We start from the raw sequence: 24,391 nt of genomic DNA on the forward strand, positions 1-24,391 counted from the left end.
TGGGCATCTGTCCTACTATTGCAAGCTGCCAGAGCAGCCTGTTCCAAAATCTTAAAATAAATAAGTTAAATTTTTTACCAAAAATTTGATTCTAATGTCAGAGTTCATTTCTTTACTGCCAGGTAATACAACCTTCTTTTTCTAAAAGTAGTTACAAAATGAATTTGGTTCACATTTCACCAGGTATATCGTCACATAAATAATGTAAGTTTAAGAAATGAGTATTATAACACTAATATCTACTGTAAATTAAAACTACGGTGCTGATGATTCACCTGGAAAAAGAAAAAAAAAGCCTTCACTGGAATTAAACAATCTTGAACTAGACAATTAGACAAATTGGAAGACTGGGCTGCAAGAAATCTGATGAGGTTCAATAAGGGCAAGTGCAGAGTCCTGACTTGGGCCGGAAGAATCCTAAGCATTGTTACAGGCTGGGGTCCGACTGGCTCAGTAGTTGTTTTGTGGAAAAGGATGCTGGAGTTGTAGTGGATGAGAAGCTGGACATGAGTCAGTGTGCTGTTGTAGACAAGAAAGCTAATGGCATATTAGGTTGCCTCAAGAGGAGTGCTGCCAGTACATCCAGAGAAGTGATTATTCTTCTTTATTTGGCTTTGGTGAGGCAGCATCTGGAGTACTGTGTCCAGTTCTGGGCCCCCAATTATAGGAAGGATGTGGATACGCTGGAGAGGGTTCAGCGGAGGGCAACCAAAATAATTAGGGCTGGAGCATATGACTTACAAAGAAAGGTTGAGGGAATTGGGACTGTTTAGTCTGCAGAAGAGAAGACTGAGGGGGGACTTGATAACAGCCTTCAACTTACTGAAGGGAGGCTGCAAAGAGGCTGGAGAGAGGCTGTTCACAGATGGCAGAACATGGAACAATGGTCTCAAGTTGCGGTTGGGAAGGTCCAGGTTGAACATTAGGAAAAACTTTTTCACTAGGAGGGTGGTGAAGCATCGGAATGGTCTATCCAGGCAAGTAGTGGAGTCTCCATCCCTAGAGGTGTTTAAGTCTCGCCTCGACAAAGCCCTGGCTGGGCTGATCTGATGGGTTTGGTCCAGCTTAGAGCAGGGGGTTGGACTCGATGGCTTTTTTGGGTCTCTTCCAGCTCTATTGTTCTATGATTCTATGATTTTAATTTGATTTCAGTAAAATAGTTGGTTAAGGTATAGCTGAAAACATTGCGAACTATATTGGAGACAAACAGGAAGTAAGTGGAGAATACGGGAAAATGGGAACAAGAGAAAAAAGGAAAATGGATTCATGCTTGCTGTTTTAATCTAATGCCAATAAACATTGAATTGTTTGCGTCTCCGAACTTTGGGCATCATTCTCTGTTCATGAGAGAAGGACCAGGGAAGTGAGAAAGTGAAGGGATAAAGCCCTCTACTAGCCACCCTTCACATGATGGCAATACATGTGATAAGGGCCTGGAGACTCACCACTTGGCACAGTCAGTGAGTTTCCAAAAACATGTTAATCTAAGTCTATGCACTAGGAAGAGGGATGGCTGAAGGATTTGTGCAAGAGTGGATGAAGGGCCCTACTGAGAGGAAAGCAGGAAAAGAAGAAGAGTGAAAAGGATTTTGGTTCTAATCGTGTGACAGGTATGGCCCGAACTAGTCCCTGATTATGCCTCAGCCAGAATACCAATTTGACTGGGAAAGCTGGCCAGTATACACAGCTTATAAAAGTGGTACAAAATGCTGGTTTTATAAAGCTGATTGGGAGCAATGTGACCAGTCCTGAAAGCCATACCTGCAGAACCATGTTTGCATTTCAAGTTTTTTTGACCTAACATTTTCCTGAGTGACAACACTTAAAGACCTGAGAAACAGTTGAGCTGAAGAGTTTGGATATTCAGGATTCATGCCTCCTGTGGTTTCAAAGATGCTGAGACCTGAACCACTGTAGAAAATGCTAAGAATTTTTTGGGTGTTTTGATCAAAACAATAAGATTGATGCCTTCATTCCTACACCACATAAATTAAGTACAATACTGAGGTATTCTCAGGTGGACAAAGTGGTGCTCAATTTCAGGAGAAAATGAACAAGATCCTGAGAATATCCTGATTGTAATATATATTTGCTTCCAAACAGGGTTGTCAATTAACATGTTAACATCTGTGACTACTGCACGGCAGAATTAACATGTAAAGTAATTAATATGTTAATTGCAGGCTTTAATGCACCTTAATTTACAGCTGAGGCTGCTCATGCAGCTCCGCGCCCCAGCCAGCTCTGAGCCAAAGGACTGTCTCCAGCTGGGAGACAGCCCTGCGGCTGGGGGACAGCTGGGGCACAAAGCCCTGCTAGCACCCCTGCAGCCATGGGAACCCTGGCTAGGGCTGGGGGAACCTCTGCAACCTGCGATTAAGTATGCTATTAATCACAATTGCTCTTTTTAATTGTGTGATTAATTGTGACAGCCCTAGCTGCATGCACAGGGCTCTAATCTCGTCAAGGATCTTAGACAAGGAGGTCCTCTCATGTCTGAAGTTTCCAGGAGTTAGACTGATATCTGCAACAGGCTGGGAAGCCAAGAATTCTGAGGACAATGAGAGAACATCCGTGCTAAGCTTGGAGGGAAGAGTGAAAAGCTGCAATTTAAGGTTATTCCTCATTCCAATCTTCCCTTCACTTAGAAGCCAATCCAGAGAGCAAAAGATCCATATTTTTCTGTTGTCCTGAGTTACTTACAAGGTCACACGGAGATGCGCCCATTTGGCGCTCAGCTGCTTGCAACCATCCAGACAGCAGTGCTGTATGCACACCCTGTTTCCTGTTAGGGTGAGCAGTGGGTATGCCGACACTGTGTTTACTAGCTACCAGACCATATTGGGCCTCACCATAATGTCCAAAAGTGGGAGAATCAAAGCAGCAGCCATAGGGTTCTGGGCTGTATGGTCCAGTAGCCAGTCGACCTTTCAACCCTTAAGTTCAGGGAGCGTGGCCTAATGGCCAGAGTCAACATTGCGACCCCTCAGGTACAGGACAATGTGACCTAATGGCGAGAACAAATGCTGTGGTCCTTGCATTCTGAGTGGGTTGGTCTAGTGTCCAGAGTCAATAGTGTCTAGAGCTGCTCTCAGTTATGGGGCGGAGTGAATAATAATCTACCTCCACATTTTTATGGAAATATGTTTTTAATATGAGTATGTGCAAATCAAACATACTTTACGCAAAATGGGGCACATAACCTATCTTTCAAGAGCTTGTAATCCCCTACCTCTGTGTATTCTATTTGTGTCCATGTATCTTTCTTGTATGTTAAGTTAGAAATATGAAGTGTAAAGCTGTTTTAGTCTGTGTCTTCTAACAAAAGCCATTAGCGGTACTTAAGGAATGAAGGGCTCAAGGCACTGATCTGCTAATACTCTTGTCTCTGGTGAGCCTGGAGGGTTGTTGGTTCTACAAAGACAGGTGACCATGCCACCTTGTGCTGGAATCTATCTTGAACTTTGTACTATACACGGGTGGGAAAATGTAACAAAGGCCTCCAGCCCATAAAATTCTATATAAGGAATACTTCCCAGCTCAAATGGACACATTAAAGGACCTGGAAAGAAAAGAATTTTTTAACAAGCGGGGAGACACTGTTAGCCCCACGTCAGAGAAAAGATCAGCTCTGGCTTGAAGAGGGTACAGTAATTAGCCAGTCTTGCACGGTTACTGGTGGCGGGGTATAGATAAGGCAGCATGCGTCCATACATAATGGTAGTAGTAAACAGGAAGAAGGGTCTTTCAAAGTCAAGGGGCTCCTTTCAAAAGGCCTAGGTGTACACAGGCAGCATGCATATCAAAAGTGGCATTTTCAAATCGCGTGCGGCTGCCATTATGCAGCACTGCATATTCATGTTGGCACCTCATTAGCATCTTCCGAACTGCTTCATTAACATGCCCCCTCCTTTTTGAGGAGGTATGTGTAGATACAGCCTAAATGAAATCACATCAAGAATGGTAAGAAAAAAATTTCAAAATAGACTACGTGAAACTGCTGAGCTGAAATTCATATGCAAATTTGACACCATCAGAATGGGTCTGATTAAAGACAGGGACGGGCTCTCTTGTTAAAAAAGTGATTTTCCCCTTTTGTGTATTCTCATCTTCTTAGCACTGCCGGAAGTGAGCCACATTCACCATGACTGAGTTGGCCTCATTAACGTTGCTTTTACACTCCTGTCTTTGTATGTACATATATACTCGTCATATGATCCTTTCACTTTATGCATCTAATGAAGTGAGTTGCAACTTGCAAACGCTTCTGATAAATTTGGAACAAGAACACAGACGAGCCACTCATGGTACCAGAGTGGTAAAACAGCATCTCTCTAAAATACTGCTGAGGTATACTTCCAAAACAACCACCAGGAGCTGCTGAAAGAAGCGAATACTCAAGAGCTGATCCCTGGGCACCATCTAATAACTTAGACCATAACTCCTCCAATAAATTACAAACAGGGAGAGAGAAAGAAGTGAAAAACGACCCTCCTAAAACTACAAGTTGAACCTCTCTAGTCCAGCAACCTTGGGACCTGACTGGTCCCAAACAAGGGAATTTGCTGGATGACAGGAGGTCAATATTGTCTAGTGTAGCCAACCAGGCTTGGGATTCTCAGAAACGAGGCTGCACCCAGAAGGAGAGTGCTATATTTGGTTTATTGAAAGCACATGACACCCGCGACGGGAGCCCCGGAGATGCCGCAGTCACCTGTGGGGGAAAACCCGATGTGTTGGAGCTTTGCTTGGGGAGAGGTTCTGTAACAGGCCTTCTAACACTAGCTGATAAAGCTGAACTTATTAATATAAGATTGCCTAAAATTGCCTATGCATTTTTTATCACTATTTTTAGTGGCCTACTGCCAGCGTAGCCTTGAAATTTTGGCAAACACGGCTTGTTCTGCAGCAATTCCGATGGCAGTTATTTTGCAGCTTTTTACCTTGCACAGACTGGTTTGTTTAGATTCTCCTGAGGATTCACAGAGGGGTCAGACTGCACTCTCGACCGTTACAATGTCTTCTCGCACCCTACACTCCTCCCCGCGACCCCTTTGTGAATTCCGAGGCTAGTAGGAATCAAGTGAGGTGGTTGGTGCTCTTCTGGCAACACAGCGTGCACCTGTGGAACAGACTTGATCACAGCACATGAGAGCAGTGAAAGCAAAGTTACACAAAAGGGTATAGTTTTGCAAGAGAGCAGTAGCAGCACTGACACCGATAAAGCATGTGTCCATGAGCTGTTCCACGGCCATACTGTGGGGCAGACAAAAGGCAAACGCATTGATGGCAGTTTGTGCCAATGCTACCTATACGTTGGAGCTGTTACTGATACGTGGGCCCCACTTTGAGGCTGTTGCTACAGCAGTTTAGAGGTACCCGTGACCTACCCCACTGGGGTTCGTACAGTGACAGGGGCTACGCCCGTGACCCGCTTAGTGTTCTGCAAAGTCCACACCACTGCTAGGATCTGCTTTTCCGGGGTGCGGGGGGTGTACCCACCTTTGGCTCCGCAGAGAGTTTGTGAGCAGAAGCCAATAGGTTTTTTTTGCTGGGTTTTTACCTGCTGCCACAGACCCCAGGATGCCACGTTGCCGATGGTTGTCACCTCCAGCTTAAACGGTTGGCCCTGCAGCGGTGCAGTGAGGCGGGCATGTGCCACCACCACCTTTTTGCAGAGGTTGAAAGCTGGTTGGTGCTTTTTTGTTCAGTTCCACTGGGTGGCCTTGCTTACAAGCTCCTCTTACGACAGTGTTTAGGGCAGCTTGAACAGTTGGTTTATTTGGTTTCGAGATTATAACATTGTTGATGTAGTGGTAGCAGGCCGTCCGGTCGGGGAGGTCCAGATACTCCAGATCGGCCTGCACTAGCTGGTGGCAGATCGTGGGGAGTGCTTAAAGCCCTGTGGTAACACGGTAAACATGTACTGCTTTGTTAGCCACGTGAAGGCAAACTGCTTTTGACTTTTGGGATGAATGTTAATAGAGAAAAACGCATTGGCCAGGTTTATGACGGCATGCCACGGCAAGGCTGCCACGGTGATGCGCTTCAGGATGGTAACCATGTTTGGAACTACAGCCGTTAGCTCCAGGGTTACCTTATTGAGTTTTTAGTAGTTTACTGCTATGCGCCATGATTCATTTGGCTTTTTTACTGGCCAGATGGGGCTGTTGAAGGCGCTTAGTGTGGGGCGAATAATCTCTGCCTGTAGCAATGCAGCAATAGTGTTACTGATTTTGTGCTCTTCACCAGGAATGCGGTACTGCTTGACTGACACCGGGGTCTGGGGAACTGGCAGGCACACAGGGTCCCATTTGGGATGTTCCCGCAGTAGGGGCTTCACAGTTCTGATTGCCCCAATGTAGCGGGGCTGCCCGAAGGCAAACAGCCCATACTGTGTATCCACACACCGGCCACGCAAAACATCCATTCCAATGATGTATTCACCTAAGGGTGCAGCCAGCACAGTTGCCCGAAAGGAAGGGGCTTTCCCCAGCGTGAGGGTGACCTTCACTGAATAAGCGGCGGTTTCCGATCCTCCGAGGCCATGCACGACCACCGCGTGACCCGCAGTCTGGGTAGAATGCAGAATGGTCACCTCGACTCCAGTGTCTAACAGAGCTAGCACATGCTGCTCCCCTCCCCGGGGCCACTTGATGGTTAACAGGACAAATGGGCGCCGGTCCCCTGCTACCTGTTGCACCGCCACAGTCCGTACCGCAGGGGACCCGCCTCCCCATCACTTCCTAGGGGGAAGGATCCAGTCGACCGGGGCACTGGGCTTGGTCCTCCCCCCAGCTCCTGTACCTTTTTGTGGTGCCTGAGTCTCGCCCGCCCTCTTGGAGGCACCCACATCCTCACTCCGCTGGGTAGGTGGCAGTTGTAACCAACACTTGTACAAGTTTGGTGTTGGCAAACCACTGATGTCCTCACGGGGCACTCCTGCCTTTAGCAAGTTTGTTCACATGGTTCTCCGGGTCACCCGAACGTGCCCTTTCTCCTGTCCAGGGGCTCCCGCCCGACCACCTTTTCCTTTTGTGGCACGGACCGCTTTTGCACCTATGACAGTTTTTAACTGCATTAACGTTCCAATCAAGTCACCTACATTCCCGCCCGCTGCCATGATCACGGCCATAAGGGAGGCCTTCAGCTCGAGGGGGGCAAGACGTAACAGAGTGGCCTTGATGGATTTTTGGACAGCTACATTGTCCGGTCCCAGGTTGATGAAAGCCACAGCCCAGGCCATGCCCAGCTGCTGCAGCGCGCTCACCCCTTCTGGGATTGTATGCCAGAGCCTCACCAGTGCTTCCAGTTCCCCTGGAGAGGGTAGACCTGGTCCACCGCCGCAGTTAACCAGCAGTACAGGGACGGCGTTTTCATGGCGTTTCCCTGTGCATCAGTAAGACCTTGCATAGACTGCAGTGCCTGTCTGACCTGTGAATCCTGGGACAACACACCCATCTGGTGGAGTTCCACAAGCAGCAACAACACAGTGTGGCCCGCATTGTTCCACACACGCACTAGCCAGGCCAACAGGCCTTCCCCTGACTCCTGCTTAAAACTTTTTACCATGTCCTGCAACTTATTTGTCTTAAACGTTTGCCAGACCTCGGGTTGCGGTTGCCCCCCTTCCGACCTTAGCTCCCAAACGGGACGTGCCTGTCTTGGGACGGTTTGCACAGCCTCCCTGTGCACCTCCTCCTCAGACGAGGAAGAGCTCCAAATGTTACCATCCCAGGTTTCAGGGTCCCAAGTGGCTAGCACAAGGACCACACGCACTTGGGCTGTTGACACCAGTTCTTTCCCCAGTTTCATGGGCCGCCGATTCGCCACTCTTGCCGCCAACACCTCACAAGAATGGGTTAACTCTCACGTCCTTTTGGACTGCAAGGTAACCACCTCCTGTGCTATCACCTGCGCATTCGCCAAATCGTGACATTCCTGCTCCTTCCCCGCCAGCGCCTTCTGCAGGCGGAGAACCTTATTATCCAGGGCCCAGAGGGCAGTTAGGAAAAGCCATGCTACCTTTCCCACCGCCCTTTTTTCTGTCCCTGACTGGCGGCTCAGCTGCAGCCGACGCCACGCCCCTTCTACCTGTACTGGTGTCACACCTGCCGCCTCCTGCAACTCCAACCAGTTTGCCGGGGCTGCCCAACAGGCCACCATCCGCACTACCGGCCCCCATCGCTCCATCGAGGGCCATCCTGGTATGCGCTGCAGGGACAGCGCTGGCTTCCCTGCCTCCCCCGCTTTCAACCAAAAAGGCATCGTACCTGGAGAACCCTGCTCACTGCGCCAATTGTAGCCAACCAGGCTCGGGTTCCCCAGAAACGAGGCTGCATCCAGAAGGCGAGTGCTATATTTGGTTTATTGAAAGCGCGTGACACCCACGACGGGAGCCCCGGAGACGCCGCAGTCACCCGCGGGGGAAAACCCGACGCGTCGGAGCTTTGCTTGGGGAGAGGCTCTGTAACAGGCCTCCTAACACTAGCTGATAAAGCTGAACTTATTAACATAAGATTGCCTAAAATTGCCTGTGCATTCCTTATCACTATTTTTAGTGGCCTACTGCCAGCGCAGCCTTGAAATATTGGCAAATGCAGCTTGTTCTGCAGCAGTTCCCATGGCAGTTATTTTGCAGCTTTTTACCTTGCACAGACTGGTCTGTTTAGATTCTCCTGAGGATTCACAGAGGGGTCAGACTGCACTCTCAACCGTTACAATGTCTTCTCGCACCCTACATCTAGCAACATTACCAACACTTCCACTGCATAATGGGCTCTCAGAAAGCATTTAGGGACAAATTACAGATAAAGAACAGCAAGAACACTGGGAGCCAGGACTGGTGGCTGTAAACAAACTTTATGGGACCATGAGAAACTTGGCCACACCCATAATAAGTGTTCACCAGGCTAAGGAAAAACTCGAGACAGTGCCAGACTAGTGAGTTTCAACCTATACTAGCCATAGGATCTACCAGAATGTATTATAGGTAATGCTCTAGTAAGATGACCAGTCCTCACTTGCAGCTGCTCAGATTCTTATAGAATGCTGTTCATAGGCAGTCTTCAAAAGGTGACTTTTACAATAGGTCTGTGGCTAGTTGGCTTTTGATACTGTTACTTTGCACACTTAAATAACAACATTTTTTAGGAGACCTAATCACTGGACAGGTGATGGCATGTACCAGGTGGCCAAGTCTCAGTTTCAACTAAAATTAGAAATGTTTTTTTTAGTTGAAAGCAGCAAGGAGGAGCACTCAGCTTCAGAAAACGTATTGCTTCTGCAACTAAAGCAACATCTAAGGTGATTTAGGCTTGGTCCGTGTTACAAGGTTTTTACTGGTAAAACGTGCTTTATTTTGGTACTCCTTGTGAGAATCCACACAATTTTGAGCCCTATTGTCTGGTGTATATACAATAAACCCACAATATACACAATTTTGACTTGTGCTTAACTTGCGTTAACGTGAGTTAAGCACAGGTTGAAATCCCCTCCCCAGCACACCGCTCCAGCCCCCGACTTCCCAAGCCAATGGTGTAGGGGTTCCTGATGAGTTACATTCTTTTTCATAACAAAAAAGCAGTCAAGTAGCACTTTAAAGACTAACAAAATAATTTACTGGGTGAGCTTTCATGGGACAGACCCACTTCGTCAGACCATAGCCATAACCATATGGCTATGGTCTGACGAAGTGGGTCTGTCCCACGAAAGCTCACCTAATAAATTATTTTTAGTCTTTAAAGTGCTACTTGACTGCTTTTTTGTTTTGATAGTATATAGACTATCATGGCTTTCTCTCTACTATCCTTTTTCATGTGATGGTTTCTTTTCTGATCCAGCCAATATTTTATCCTCTTCCATTCTCTCCTCCTGACTAAAACCTAGAAAATCCCTATTCACAGATTCTCCTCAAAAAGAAGTGTCTGCTCAATTCATGTGCTCCTCTGCAGCAACTGGCTTTACCCCAGCCTCTTAGTTTAAAAACTGCTCTATGATCTTTTTAATGGTATGTGTTAGCAGCATGGTTCCACACTGGTTTAGGTGGAGTCCACCCTTCCTGTACAGGCTCCCCCATCCTAACAGTTTCCCCAGCTCCTAATAAGTCTAAACCCCTTTGCCCTATACCATCTTCTCATCCACGCACTGAGACTCTGAATTTCGATCTGCTTATGTGGCCCTGCATGAGGAACTGGAAAAATTTCTGAGAATATCACCATAGAGGTCCTGGATTTCAGTCTCATTCCTAGCAACCTAAATTTGGCCTCCAGGATGTTTCTCTTACTCTTCCCTATGTCATTAGCACCTACTTGTACCATTAGCAACAGAGAGAAAGCCGTGCTACTCTATATACTATCAAAACAAAAAAGCAGTAAAGTAGCATTTTAAAGACTAATAGAATAATTAATTAAGCAAGCTTTCGTGGAACAGACCCACTTCTTCATGATCACTGACTCCTCCCCAGCACTACACATAAGTCTGTCTAGATGCCTCAAGAAATCTGCAGCCTCTGCACCTGGCAGGCAAGTCACCAAACAGTTTTCCTAACTATCACAAACCCAGCTATCTATGTTTCTAATGATTGAATCTCCCATTACTAACACCCGCCTTTTCCTACTGACTGGAGTTCCCTCCCCTGAAGAGGAATCTTCAGTGCGAGAGGATACCATATCATCATCTAGAAGGAGGGTCCCAACTATGGGATGGTTTTCCTCTGCTTCCGTTGACCTCTCTCCTTCCCTGAGCCTTTCATCCTCCTTAACAGCACCAGGAATGCCTGACTGGAGGTGGCACAATTCTACAGTGTCCTGGAAAGCCTCATCAGCATACCTCTCTGCATCCCTTAGCTCCTCTAGTTCAGCCACCCTGGCCTCCATAGCCTGCACTCAGTCTCTGAGAGCCAGCAGCTCCTTGCACTGAATGCACACATAGGCCACCTGACCGTGGGGTATGTAATCATACATGTTACATTGGATGCAATAAACACCATAGGTCCCCACGCTGCTGCTGGGCTTCCATGTGCATTTTCTACGGATTAGGTCATATATGGGGTTATTATTTAAATGTGGTAGTTTGGGATACAGTTTAGTACAAAAGTTTTAAAGAACATCAGAAGTAATTAGCTCCCTCTCAACTCCCCCCTGTTTGCAATCACCCTGGTCGCTTGCTATCAAGGCTTTATATAGCTCTAGCCTCTCTGATTGGTAGACGTGGCCCTAGCTAAGGCTCGGCCAATGAGCTGTCCCCTCCTCTCATCTAGACCTCCACAAGTAATTAAGCCTGGCAAAAAAGCCCGCATCTGGCCACAGCTTCATAACACCCTGCATCCCCACACACACCTCAGTCATGAGCCTATCATACACTGGAACCCCCTGTTCCTGAGCCTCTCAGATCCCCAGTCTTCTGCCGCAACAGTACTACACAAACCACTCACTGCAAATCTGTGTCCTGAGCCCATCATACTCTCAACCCCTCTGCCCTGAGCCCCTCACACACCCCACCCTGAACTCCTGCACCCTCACTTCCACAAGCCTGTGGTTTGCTCAGCATCCCAACACTCCACCTGACCCCAACACCCTCCAGCCTGGAACTGCCTCCCTGAGCCAGCAGCCCCTTCTCCACTTCTTCCTACACCCAAACTCCCTCCCAGAGCTTGCACCTTTCACCCCTTCCAACACCCAAATCCCACATTCTCACCCCAGAGCCCATAATGGTAGTCCATCAATCCAATGATGACAAATCTGCGCAGATCATCTATTATTGGTCTCATGGTGTGCCCTCTGGTGACTATATAAGCCAATTCTAGAGGTGCACATTTTGCTGCAGATGGTGCATGGGAAGTTCGCAATCAGTGGGTTGTGCATTACTGATGCTCTGTGACGTCATTCGCGTGCCTCCTGTAGACGCCGGCAGTGGTCTTCCTCAAAGGCAATGCAGATATTTCTGACTGTTGCACACCACTGTGTTCTGTCACTGGCAGCGTCCTCAACGTCCCAAGGTTTGATACTGCTGTACTGCAGATTGGCTTTGATGGTATCCTTGTAGTGTTTCTGTGGATGACCATACACCAGATGCCCTGGGAGAGTTTACCATACAGAAGCCGATGAGGGATTCTGTTGGCATCCATGCAGCTGACATGACCGGTCCAACGTAGTTGTGACTTCATAATCATCATTTCGATGCTTGTCATCTGGGCTCTCTCGAGGACCTCAAGATTGGGCACTTTGTCTTGCCAGCGGATCTTCATGATATTACGGAGGCAGCGCATGTGGAATGCTTTGAGCTGCTTGATGTGACGCCCATATAGTGTCCATGTTCCGCACCCATACAAAAGAGATGAGAGAACAACAGCTCTGTACACAAGCAGTTTTGTTGACATCCGGATGTTGTGGTGGTTTAGAACTTTGACACGCAGACAGCCAAGTGCCTGGCTCGCTTTGGATAGTCGTGCGTTGATCTCATTATCCAGTGATCCATCACTGGATATGACACTACCCAGGTATTTAAAGTTTTCCACTATTTTAAGCTGAGTGCCGTCAATGGAGATATTCAGGACAGGAGCATTTGATCCAGGTGCAGGTTGATGGAGAACTTCTGTCTTTCCGAGGCTGCTAGTTAGTCTGAAAAGTTGCGAGGCCTCAGCAAACTTGTTGACAATGTGCTGAAGATCGTTTTCAGTGTGAGCCATAACGGCACAAGCGTCGGCAAAGAGCGCCTCAGAAACAAGTTTCTGCACAGTCTTAGTCTTTGCATTCAGGCGATGGAGGTCAAAAAGTGAACCATCATGACTGTATTTCAAGTATATACCTCGGTCCAGATCTTTCATTGTATGGTTAAGGACGCATGCAAAGAACAGGTTAAATAGGACAGGAGCGAGAACACATCCTTGTTTCACGCTGTTGGTGATGTTGAAGGGGGGTGATATGGCTCCATCAGACAGTACTTCGCCTCTCATGCAGTCATGGAAAAGGCGTATAATTTGGACAAATTTTCTTGGGCAGCCAAGTCATTTTAGAATGGTCCAAAGAGCTTCCCTGTTGACGGTATCAAAACGACTTTGTCAGATCTATGAAGACAGCATATAGGTGCATGTTCTGTTCAATGCACTTCTCTTGTATTTGTCTGACAGCAAACACCATGTTGACTGTGCTCTGTCCAGGTCGAAAACCGCATTGACTTTCAGGTAGATTTGCCTTGGAAATACTGGCCTTTAGGTGGCTCAAGATGATGCGGGCAATGATCTTCCCTCCAACGGAGAGGAGGGATATGCCTCTGTAGTTTCCACATTCTGCTTTGCTGCTTTTATTCTTGAAAAGGGAGACAACAGCAGCATTGCAGAGGTCTTGTGGTATGTTTTCATCCTCCCAGATGCTGATGATCATGCTATGGAACGCTGCTAGTGCTGCTGGACCTGCCGCTTTATATCTCTCTGCTGGTATCCCATCTTTTCCAGGAGCTCTTCCTGAACTCATCTGGCTAACAGCTTTCTTAATCTCATCTATAGTGGGCAGAAAGTCGAGATCTGTCAGGACGGGTTGTTGTGGAATTTCATTGAGGACATTATTATTCACGGTTGATGGTCTGTTAAGGAGGTTGCTGAAGTGTTTTCGCCATCTTTCGTTGATGCTCTCTTTGTCTTTGTTCAGCGTTGTGTTGTCTGATGAGAGCAATGGGGTAGTCCTTGGTTTAGAAGGTCCATAGACAGTCTTAATAGCACTAAAGAGCATCTTTGAGTTGCGGGTCTCAGCATAGCGCTCAGTTTTTTTGGATTTGCTCTCCCACCAGCTGTCTTGTATCTGACGGAGGTCCTTCTGTGTTTTGCTCTGAAGGTGCTTGAAATGGTCCCGTTTGGAGACTGAGGAGGGGTCATTCTGCCATTCAGTAAAGGCTTTTCTCTTTACTTCCAGTGCTGAACATATTTCCTCTTGGTTCTCATCGAACCAATCCTGATGTATTCTTTTCTTTGGTCCAAGCAATGTTATTGCTGTGTCAGTCACTATCTGCTTGAACTGATCCCACTTTCCAGTTACGGTACCGATCAGTTGACCATGGGATGTTAATTTGTCATCGAGACTCTTCTGAAAATTGCTGAAACATTGAGCATCCTTCAGTTTGACTATGTTAAAAGCAGGTTGCACATGCTTAAGGCATTTGTGTCGAGAGGGAGTGATGTAAAGTTGAAGAGATATCCTGACTAATCTGTGATCTGTCCAGAACTCTGCGCCTCGCATTACTCTGGTGATCAGTACGTCTTGGATGTCTCGCCTTCTGACAATGGCATAATCTATCAGATGTCACTGGGGGGTGTATGGAGTGTACAGGGAGGGGTAGTACCTCTGTTGGAGGGACTTGTCGTACCCCTTCGGGGGTAGTCCGTCCACTTTGGTCCCCACCTGTCACTCAGCTCTCACTTGTGGCTCCACGTAGCTGCAGCATGCGCAGCAGCCACATCCCAGGCAACAGCTTTGACAGGCCGGCCAAAACAGGTGAGTGTAACCGATGGGGCTCAAACCCTCGGTGAATTTTCGGTGAATTTAGGGATGTGCCTACCCAGCATGCAAAGTCAGTTCCGGCAGACTGGGCAGAAGAGATCATTTAGATCCAACAGCCAAGAAGGCGGTTCTGCAACGCTTTGTGGAAACTGAAGGTCTTGACAAGGCACAAAAGATGTCACAGCCATCCACTGCAACCAAAGAAGTTACCAGTCGTGACAATTCTACATACCACTGGTGCCTGGCTTCCAAGGTCGAGGGAGTGGGACTGCTCCCATGCAACGGCTCTACCACTTCAAAAGCTTTCACACACAGGTCCTGTACAATCATCGTATCACCCAAGTCCTGTGGCGATGGGGGAGGGGCGAAGCAACAGGTGGAGGTTACCACTGGGAGTCGTAGTCCCAATCCTGCACGTAAGTGGCCTGTGGACAAGTGGTCGTCCAGCTCTGTACCTGGGGCAGCAGAGTTGCCCAGCAGCATCCCAGGCATCTGAGCAGTCCTGTCTAGGACAGCACTGCTCACCCTAGTAAGGGAGGGGCCTAGAAAAGGTGGCCTAACAATTGCCTGCCCTACAGCAACAACTGGCCAGCAAGCTGCAGCTGGCAGTTCAACCCTACTTGCAGTTGAAACCAAAAGAAAAATTTGAGAAAACTTACCATTGGTGCATGGAATGCTCATATTCTCATGGATTGAGAAGCTGTTGCAAGACCTGAGAGAAGGACAGCTCTCATTGCTCGTGAACTAGCCCACTATAACATCGATATAGCAGCATTAAGTGAAACAAGATTGGCTGGGGAACGTTTCTTGAGTGAAGCAGGAAGTGGTTATACCTTCTTCTGGACGGGCGAGACTGAGACAGAGGATAGAATACATGAGCCCATACCTCCTAACTAACCCAGGAAGAGTTAGCAAGGGTTAGGGACAGCAAATGATGGAGAGGAGGGGAACGGAGAGGTCGGAGCCTCAAGAAAGGGTAGGGTCTTGGGGATTGCCTTGACATTTAAAAAGCGATCTTGGGTATAAAAAGATTGGAGACCACTGTCATAAAATATTTTTAATTTTCAAATTTTGTACCGCAAAATCTCTCTCTCTCTCTCTATATATATATAGACATAGACATAGATATATATTTAACTTTCGATGTGTAGGAGTACCGATTTGGCTGGAGGACAGGCCAAAGAACAACGTAGAAGGCAACGGAACTTTCTCAACTTTCTAACATACTCGCGGAAGTGTTTGGGACTGTTCTATCGTGGGAGTAATTAGCCAGTCTTCCACAGTTACTGATGGTGGAGTATATATAAGGCAGCACGTGTCCGTATGTAATAGTAGTAGTAAATAGATGTTTTCAATAACTTATCACAGTAACTTGCATCTGTTAATTTATTCTAACCAGGAAAATTATTTTTATAGATTTTTCTAAATTAATATATTCTGACTGTGATAAGAAAAGGAAGTACAATGAAGACTACATTAAGTATGGCTTTACTGCCATGGAAAAAACCAAGATCGATCATCCTCAATGCACAGTATGCCACACAGTTCACAGCAAAGACGCCTTGAGACCTAGTCATCTTAAGTGACCCTTGACACAGAACCACAGCACTTTGACAGACAAACCAAAGGAGTTTTTTGCTGCTAAACTTCAAAATTTGAAATGCATGAAGCTGGTCACTCCTGGAGCTTTTCATCAAGAGTCCGCCGAAGCGGTAGAAGCATCTTATGAACTGTTATTGCTCAGCACTAAAGCCAAGAAGTGCACATAATTGGAGAAACTCTTGTGAAGCCTTACTTGCTGAAAGCAGCTGATACCATGTTTGGTGTCGACAGCAAGAAGAAACAATCAGAAATTTTGCTGACCAACAATTCCATGAAACATTGCATCAATGACCTGATAAAAGATCTTAAACTTCAGGTATGATGATACCACTGATGTAACACTATGCTATTTGTTGCTTGTCTACAATCGATTCATTAACAATGAAACTGTGAAAGAAGAACCGCTTTTCTTGAAAGAATTGAGGACCACATCAAAGGCTTCTGATATTCTGAAAACCATTTCTGACTTTTTTGAAGAAAATAAGACTTCTATGGGCAAAACTGGTTGGTGTATACACAGATGGTGCTCCAGCAATGCTTGGCTCTTGCTCTGGATTTGTGACATCGGTGAAAGAAAAAACTCCAGCCATAGTCACAACTCACTGCATTATACACAGACAAGCATTGGTTGCTAAAACCCTTCCAGATGACCTGTGCGACTCATTGATTTTGGCCATCAAAGATGCCAATTTTGTGAAGAAAAGCACTTTAAATAAGAGACTTTTTGCAGCTCTTTGCATGGATTTGGAGCAGATCACAAAACTCTTGCTTCACGTGGAGGTACAATGGCTTTCCAAAGGGAACATGCTTTCAAGATTATTGAAACTGAAAGATGAAGTGGAAATTTTCCTCAAGCAACAGGAAAAAGAAGAGTTATGTTGTGTGTTTACAGACCAATGTTTCAACTTTCACTGGTGTACCTCGTGAACATTTTTGAATCTTTGAACAACCTCACTTTGAAGCTGCAAGGAAACAACACTGCAAACTTTATAGCGCACTACAATGCCATCAAAGTGTTTATGAAAAAAATTCAGCTTTGGAAACATTGAACACAAGGCTCAGATGCCTAACTTTTCATCTTTTCCGACATTTTCATCACCCACTGGAAATGAAGGTTTCCAAGAACTTTGTAAAGAGGATGTGAAGAACAAAATTGTGTTTCATCTGGACTGCCTTGCTGACAAATTCATCCGCTACTTTCCAGACAACTTTTCTGGCAACCCCATTCATAAATTAGCATGCAATCCATTCAATATTGATGTTGATTCATTCCCAGAAGTATTGCAACAAGCAGCACTCAAAATAAAATATGATTTAAATGCAAAAGATAATTTTGAATACTCAGGCTTAGAAAAATTCTGGATAAAATATTTCCCAATGTACTTGAAAATTGGAGAATAAGTGCTATGTACTATTCTTCCATTTTCATCAATGTACTTCTGTGAAAAAAGCTTTTCAAGTTTAGTCACATTAAAAAAAAAAAGAAATTAACTGGATGTCAAATGGCTTGCATTACACACTTTCATCTTTCAAACCTAAGATTTCCCAACTCGTGAAGAAAACGCAGCATCATCCTTCACATTAAATTTGTTTTGTTTCTGATATTTCTAATGTTAAATTATGTTTTTATTAAATTTTTGGGCCAAGAAAAGCTATTTGTGCTTATTTTTAGTATTAAATAACATTTTTATACCAAGTTTGTGTTTATTTTAAATTTTAACTTACAAATTGAATTTTTGTTATGGGGGAGGTTTAGAAGATGTTGGGGGGGGGCATGAGGGTTCCTCAAAAGTCAAAAGGGGCCATGATGCTGAAAAGTTTGGAAACCACTGCACTAGACGATTCAGATACAAAAGGAGCACTCAAAGACAATACAGTCACTGTGAAGACACTAAATGATTTAGTACCAACATGTTAGGAAGATTCCCAAACCTGAGCCATCCTTTGTAGATGACAAACCTGAGGAATTTTCCAAGATTGAGGTCTCATTAGAGGAGGTTTTGGAACTAACTGATAAACTTAACAGTAACAAGTTACCAGGACCAAATGGCATTCCCCCAAGAGTTCCAAAAGAACTCAAATGTGAAACAGGTTACAAACCACAGTTAATAGTTCTGCTATCCTTTAAATCAGCTTCTGTAGCCAGTGACTGGAAGATACCTAATGTAAAGCCCATATTTAAAAAGGGCTCGAGTTGATCCCAGCAATTACAGACCAGTAAGTCTAATGTTGGTACCAGGCAAACTAGTTGAAACCATAGTCAAGAATAAAATTGTCAAGATACATAGAAGAACATAATTTGTTGGGCAAAAGTCAACATGGTTTCTGTAAAGGGAAATCATGTCTTACTAATCTATTAGAGAACAACAAGAAGTCTTGTGGAACCTTACAGACTAACAGATATTTTGGAGCATAAGCTTTCGTGGGCAAGGAATGGCTTCATCAGAAGAGTTCTTTGAAGGGGTCAACAAACAAGTGGACACAGAGGATCTAGCAGATATAGTGTACTTACATTTCCAAACAGCTTTTGACAAGGTCCCTCACCAAAGGCTCTTATGTAAATTAAGTTATCATGGGATAAGAGGGAAGATCCTTTCATGGACTGAGACTTGGTTAAAAGATAGGAAACAAAGGGAGGAAGAAATGGTAATTTTTTAGACTGGAGTGGGGTAAATAATGGTGTTCCCCCAGGGTCAGTCCTAGGACCAATCCTATTCAACTTATTTATAAATGACCTGGAGAAAAGGGGTAAACAGTGACATGACAGCTCAAGATAGTTAAGACCAAAGCAGATTGTGAAGAACTTCAAAAGGATCTCACAAAACTAAGCAACTGGGCAACAAAATGGCCAATGAAATGTAATGTAGATAAACGTAAAGTAATACACAATGAAAAAAAAACAAACTATACATACAATATGATGGGGACTAATTTAGCTGCAACTAATCAGGAAAGAGATCTTGGAATCATCATGGATAGTTCTCTGAAAACATCCATGCAGTGTGCAGCAGCAGTCAAAAAAGCAAACAGGATGCTAGGAATCACTAAAAAAGGGGCATTGAATAAGACAGGGAATATCTTATTGCCCTTATATAAAACCATGCTACACCCACATCTTGAATACAGATGTGGTCACCTCATCTAAAAAAGATATATTAGCATTAGAAAACTTTTAGAAAAGGGCAACTAAAATTATTAGAGTTTGGAACAGTTACCATATGAAGAGAGATTAAAGAGACACGGACTTTTCAGCTTAGAAAAGAGGATACCAAGGAGGGATATGATAGAGGTATACAAAATTATGAGCCATGTAGAGGAAGCGAACAAGGAAAAAATATTTGTTCCCATAACATAAGAACTAGGGGACACCAAAAGGAATTAATGGGCAGCAGGTTTAAAACAAATAAAAGGAAATTCTTCACACAGTGTACAGTCAAAATATGGAGCTCCTTGCCAGAGGAGGCTGTGAAAGCTAGGACTATAACAGGGTTTAAAAAAGAGCTAAATAAATACATAGAGGTAAGGTTCATTAATGACTGTTAGCCAGGGTGGGTAAGGAATGTTGTCGCCAGACTCTGTTTGTCAGAAGCTGAAGATGGATGGCAGAAGAGAGATTGTTACCTGTTCAGGTCACTCCCTCTGGGGCACCTGGCATTGGTCACTGCTGGAAGACAGGATACTGGGCTAAATGAACTTTTGGTCTCACCGAGTATGGCCGTTCTTATGTAAGATTTCCTACAATCATTACCGCAAAATGCAAAAAATACAAGTCTAGGCTGATGGGCCAGGGATCGTTTCAAAGTCTGATTTCACACATAACAGGGGTCGGCAACCAAAATGGCAAGAACAGACTTTTTTTCCAATTTGTTAAAAACCTCAATAGTTCAGCAACCACAATGCATGTGAATACAAGATGGTCCTTAATAAATAACGTCAACCCTTAGTTTTTGTAACCCCTATTTTAAGAGCAGCTCACATACAATGATTTGTAATGTGATACACGTTTACTGCAGGACAGTCACAAACTTTTTACACATTCTATTTCCTCACATTTACATGTGTGTTTGTACCACTGTCTTCCTTACTTTCACTCCCAAACCTTCCCTCTCTCTCTCTCTCTCTTGAGCATGCTAGGGGGAGCAATCCAACATTTTGAGCTCACATATTGGCTGCGTCTACACTAGCATGTTCTTTCAATAGATTTTTTTTTAAAGAAGGAGGCTACGTATAAAAACTGTTCTTTCGAAAGTGAATTGAAAGAATGTGGTACTCCTTTCAAAATCGCTCTTCCTTTCCCATTTCAGGAAGAGCCCCCCTTTCAAAAGCTTCTTTCGAAAGAAAATGCGTGCTGATGCTCTGCAGGCCTTTTTTCCCCCAAAAGAGCTATCCTCGTGGGGCCTGATTTTTCGATATGTGGCCTGTTCTTTCAAAAGATTTGGGGCTGCGTGGACGCTCTCTTTCAAAAGAGCAGATCACTCTTTTGGAGTGCTTTTTTGTATGTGGACACAGTCTCGTGAAAGAAGTTCTTTCAGAAGAGATCTTCTAGAAGAGCTTTCCAAAGATCTCTGTAGCACAGACTATTTAGATATGAGTTGTTCACTTTTGGCCTTTTAGATGTTCACTGTTTAACAAAAACAATCAGGAGTTTTGTGAGGATTTTTAGTTTTTTCTTTTTTTTTAAATTTTGCACTTATAGCGTCAGGACCAACAAAGAACTCCTTGAAAAGCTGCATGAAGCTCCAGAGCCGCAAGTTGCAGACCCCTGACATAAAACTTTAACCATCAAAGACATAAATGAGTGATAAGAAGCAGAGAGAGCTAATTAAAAAACTGTGGCTGTCCTGTATCACAATGGCATCACAAAACAGCACAAAGGCATGTGCAATGACATGTGCAATGACATGATCCTAAGGAAAATAAAGGCCACAGCTACCTAATGTCAGTAGAAAAATAATCTTTTCAGTTACAGTTAAAACTGGCGTTCTGACTACAAAAAGAAGTCACCCTAAAGAGTGAGTGAAGCCCCCTCCAACGCTGCAACATTCTCGTTGAGGCGGAGTGACCAGTATACGGGTGAAGGCGGAACATTAGTTTACACAGCGACTTTACACTGTGGCGCTTTTCCCCAGCCCATTCGTGTGCTGCCCGTTGTGCTCTGTGACTGCGGCTGCACGCAGAGAAGAGGCTTCCACCGAGCCCGCCACAAGGACACGCTGCTGCTGACCCCAGCTGGAGCCCTGTGCTGTCTTCGGAGCCCGGGCCAAGGCGATCGCAGCAGGGCCAGAGAACGAGACCGCATCGCAGGCTGTCAGCGGGGCGGGGGCGCCCGGAGCCCCTGAGCCTCGCACAGAGGCTGCGCACAAGCCCCGGCAGCCAGACGCGCCCGGGGACAGACAGTCCCGGCGCCGCGGCCCCCAGCGGCGGCCAGGCGGTACGAAGTGGGGGACACGCGTGGGAGACCCGCGGCGGGGCTCTGGGCCTCGCGGGAGGGGCCGGCGGAGCAGGCTCTCACCGTGAAGCGGCGGCGGAGGCGGCCCCGGCAGCGCGTCCCTCGGGAGACATGGCAGCGGCGGCGGCGGCGGCGGGTCAGTCCAAGGAAAGCTCCGCTCGGAGCCAACCAGGGCAGCGCAACCCGGAAACAGAACCCCGCTCAGCCGGAAGTGACGCTGGCGCGGGCGTTCCGCTGGCAGCGCTTTGCTTCCCCGCCTCAGCGCGGGGTGCAGCGGTTCCGGGCCGGGGAGAGTTCGCTCGCTCGCTGCCGGTCTCCGCGCACCTCCCGCCGGCCACGCGAGAGCAGCGAGGCGACGCCCGGCCCGGCCCGGCCCGGCCGTGCGCGTCTCCGAGTCCCGCGGCACCTCGGCCCGGCAGCAGCAGAGCCGGGCCGGCCCCGCCCTCGCGCCGCCGTCGGAAGCGGAGCGGCCTGGCGGTAGCTTGCGGCGCGCGGGGAGGTGGGCCCGTCGCCGGGCGTCACGTGGCGGTAGCCGAGGTGTGTGGCGCTCCGCTTCCCGGGCCCCACCTACCGCCGTCGCAGGGCGGTTCAGGGAGCTACGGGCCGCACGAGCAGCGGGACCTCCGCCCCCAAGCCTAGGGAACGGCCCAGCCACCCCTTCGCTCCCCCATCCCGCCCGCTGCTCCTCCTTCCTGCTCCTTCGCCGCCCTCGAGCGTTGCGGCCCAACGGACTTGGCGGGCTGACAGGCCGGCAGCAGTGGGGGGAAGGGAGCAGCACTCTGCTCCCCCCGCCACCCCATTCCACGTTCCACTGCTGAATGTAGGAGCACAGAACCGCAGGGCTGGAAGGGACCTCAGGAGGTCTAGTCCAGCCCCCTGCCCAAAGCAGGATCAACCCCCACTAAGTCATCCCAGCCAGGGCCTTGTCCAGCCGGGACTTAAAAATCTCGAGGGATGGAGAATCCACCGCCTCTCCAGGCAACGCATTCCAGTGCGTCACCGCCCGCCTGGGGAAGCGGTTTTTGCTAATATCTCACCTACACCTCCCCCTCTTCAACTTCAGACCATCACTCCTTGTTCTGCCATCTGACACCACTGAGAACAGTTTCTCACCCTCCTTTTTAGAGCTCCCTTTCAGGAAGTTGAAGGCTGCTATTAAATCACCTCTCAGTCTTCTCTTCTGTCAGCTAAACAAGCCCAAATCCCTCAGCCTATGCTCATAGGTCTTGTGCTCCAGACCCTTAATCATTTTTGTTGCCCTTCGCTGAACCTGCTGCAGCATGTCCACATCCTTTTTATACTGGGGGGGGCCCAAAATTAGACACAGTATTCCAGATGTGGCTTCGCTGGTGCCAAATAGAGGGCAACAACCACTTCTCTAGATCTGGTCAAAATGCTGCTCCTAATGCACCCTAATATGCCATTAGCCTTTTTGGCTACAAGGGCATACTGTTTACTCATATCCAGCCTTTCATTCACCATGACCCCTAGGTCCCTTTCCATCGTATTGCTGCTTAGCCAGTTGGTCCCCAGCCTATAACAATGCTTGAGATTCTCTTCTGTAGCCCCTGAGCTAAGCAACACAATGCACTAGAGCCACATTTCTCTGCTGGTGGGCACTAGGACTGGCCCCTTACTGTGGGCACCAGACCTCCTCCTAGCTAGCTCCTGTGCCATTCCCTTTGCCCCTTCTGCCACCATGTTTCCCCTGCCTGTATAGGATATATAAAAAGCATCTTTGAGTAGATGCTTTTCCCCAAAGCAGCTTGGGTCTTGGGAGGAGAAAGGGGGCATGGTTGAAGCAAAACATCTCAGACGTGTTGTGAAGCCAGTTTGTAAAACGCTTACGCCAGCAAGAATTATTGCTCAACTTCTGAGCTAGAAGAACCTCAAGAGGACAAAGACTATAAACTGGAAAAGTTTGATTTCAGGCTGGAAGGTTGTTCCGTTCTGTGTCGTGAAGAACTGTAACCTGCTTTTATCTGGCAGAGTGACATACTCTTTGAGTCAACTCTTGTTTAGACTATGTTTACTTGTCATTCGCTCTGATCTTTACATCTCCTAAGTATCACTTAAAAGCTATCTTTCTGTAGAAAAGAAATCTGTTTTGTATTTTGGCCAGGGCTGTTGAGTAATCGCAGTTAACTTGTGGTTAAGTTTAAAAAAATTGCGATGATAGTTTTAACCACTGTTAATATACTACGAATAGAAATTTATTAAATATTTTGAAAGGATACTTTCTACTATAGAACAAAAAGTGCACAGTACTCAAATATTTGCACTGTAAAACATTAAACAAAAGAAAGCATTTTTCAATTAATCACATACAAGTATTGTAGTGCAGTCTTCTTACTGTGAAAGTGGAACTTACATGTAGATTTTTTTCACATAACTGCATTCAGAAACAACAATGTAAAACTTTATTGCCTACAGTCCACTCAATCCAACCTCTTGTCCAGCCAGTCACTAAGATAAATAAGAGTGTTTACATTTACAGTAAAGCCTAGACTTACACACAGGTTGGGTTCCTGGGCAACCACATGTAAGTCAAATTTTGTAAGTCAGGATGGGGGAGCAGGGCATCCTGCCTTTGCGTCCCCCGGGGCTGAGACTGCAAGTGGCAGAGGGCCTCAGCAACCGCAGCAAAGATGGTGGTGGCTCCAGGCATCCCCCTGGCTGGCTCAGTGGCACTGCTTGCGACACTCACCCTACTGCTTTCACCACCCTGGTCCACAGCTTCAGAGCTCAGGGCACCTGTCATCTGGTGTGGTGGTGTTGCTGGCAATACTCACTCGCAGGACTGGGGAGGTGAGAGCAGCAGGGTGAACATCGCAAGCAGCGCTGCCAT

At 46.6% G+C, this 24,391-nt stretch overlaps 1 protein-coding gene across 5 annotated transcripts in view; it reads right to left on the reverse strand.

Annotated features, from left to right (window-relative positions):
- The window catches only part of EYA3 (EYA transcriptional coactivator and phosphatase 3), a 166,469-nt gene extending 142,320 nt beyond the window's left edge, over positions 1 to 24,149 (reverse strand). For 2 of the 5 annotated variants that reach the window (XM_074976654.1, XM_074976650.1), the window contains exon 1: positions 21,607 to 24,148. The gene's annotated coding sequence lies outside the window, so the exon portion shown is untranslated. Of the gene's footprint in view, positions 1 to 21,606 lie in introns of all 5 variants that reach the window. The other 3 variants (XM_074976655.1, XM_074976649.1, XM_074976657.1) reach the window with 3 other exon arrangements.
- Between the last annotated feature and the right edge of the window lie 242 nt (positions 24,150 to 24,391).

The sequence above is a fragment of the Carettochelys insculpta genome, chromosome 24 (assembly GCF_033958435.1).
Source record: "Carettochelys insculpta isolate YL-2023 chromosome 24, ASM3395843v1, whole genome shotgun sequence".
NCBI classification, from domain to species: domain Eukaryota; kingdom Metazoa; phylum Chordata; order Testudines; family Carettochelyidae; genus Carettochelys; species Carettochelys insculpta.